This window comes from Notolepis coatsorum, assembly GCF_963971535.1.
Source record: "Notolepis coatsorum genome assembly, chromosome: 3".
Lineage (NCBI taxonomy): Eukaryota > Metazoa > Chordata > Actinopteri > Aulopiformes > Paralepididae > Notolepis > Notolepis coatsorum.
Genome location: NC_140167.1, coordinates 157,968,373 through 157,969,920, shown reverse-complemented (window position 1 = coordinate 157,969,920; position 1,548 = coordinate 157,968,373). Strand labels below are relative to the sequence as shown.

At 43.9% G+C, this 1,548-nt stretch overlaps 1 long non-coding RNA gene across 1 annotated transcript; it reads left to right on the top strand.

The window, feature by feature from the left end:
* The first annotated feature begins 360 nt into the window (after positions 1–360).
* LOC311224403 lies at positions 361–1,333 on the top strand. The gene is made up of 3 exons (XR_014619444.1): positions 361–407; positions 943–1,058; positions 1,177–1,333. It is a non-coding gene; the product is annotated as an uncharacterized lncRNA (long non-coding RNA).
* The last annotated feature ends 215 nt before the right edge of the window (positions 1,334–1,548 follow it).

The following is a 1,548-nucleotide window of genomic DNA, read 5'->3' as shown; positions in this document are numbered from 1 at the left end:
AGGCCGGCTATATTTAAAAAAAAAAAAAAAAAAAGAGAAAGAGAACAAAGTCGTGGCTAGGGAAAAGAGGCCAACTGGGAATGCCAGTCCTGCAAATGGAACTTGAGGTAAGTAACGTTATTAACGTCAGCATGCTAACACTACATGTGTCGTAGCCTCCTAATGAATGTTGAGCTTGTTATCACTGCTAGCTTGTGTTGTTCCCAATGCACTCATTAAAGTCTGCCTGTTGTACTTCTAGATAGATGATCGAAGTGGATTCAGAAGTCTACTCCGCATGGATGTGGAACAGTTCGATCATCTGCTACAGCTGGTGGCTCCTTATATCTCCAAAGCAGACACCCAGATGAGGAAAGCAATCACTGCCAGAGAGAGACTGTCCATCACACTGCGATACTTAGCAACAGGTAATAATCAGGGGTTGTAGTGGAGGGTAAACCCAAGTGAACTCAGTTTACTCACCTATTTTCCGAACAACTGTATTAATGAGTGAGGGGAACACGGTGGGAAACATCAGTGTGCTGCTGTGCTCAAAATAGGCCTAATTATCTATATAGGCCTAATGTTGTGGAATTATTTAATATCCATAATATTTAATAAATAGGCCTATTGTTTAGTTTGTTATAGACCTACCTTCAGGATAGTTATTCTCGCCATATCCCGTTTTTTAACCACCAATTTGACCACGCACATAGGCCTAGGCCTACTTCGATGTATTGGTGATAAAGAATCTTTTTACTTATTTCATACACTAAATCAGATTAGCCTACAAAGTAGCCTAGGTTAGGCAGGCAGGCTATTAGGCTACAGTGTATCCGCGGTGACCAGAATGTAACTATAGAATGTGTCAGTCTAATAGTTCTGATATGCTGCAGTTTGGCACATTTATTTGTCGACGCGCATACATAAATGATATTCTACAATCATTCTCCATGCTGACAGGAGAGTCGTTCACTTCCCTGAGCTTCCAGTACCGTATTGGACAGAGCACTGTTGGTGTGATTGTCAAGGAGACATGCAAGGTGTTGCACCAGGTCCTGAAGAAGGATCACCTGACGGTAAGATCCATTTAGAAGCAGCTAGAATGTAACATATGGGACAATCATACCTAGATCAGATAAATATTGATAGATTCATGTCACGGTTCTGATGCAGTCTGTCTGTCTGTTTGTGTAGACACCGACTACAGAGGCTGAGTGGAGAGCAGTGGCCAGTGGCTTCCAGGAGAATTGGCAATTCCCTCACTGTCTCGGAGCCATAGATGGAAAACACATCACCATCCGCCCACCAGGCAACAGTGGGAGCACCTTCAGGAACTACAAGTCTCGTTTCTCTGTGGTCCTGATGGCTGTTGGTCTGTGGTCCTGATGGCTGTTGTAGACGCCAATTATTGTTTCCTCTATGCGAATATTGGAACCCAGGGCAGAGTGTCTGATGGAGGTGTTTATGCCCACTGTGACCTGAAAAAGGCATTGGACTGCAACCAGTTAAATGTCCCGCCAGCCCAAAGTCTGCCAGGTACAGATGTAGTCACCCCTTTCATGTTCA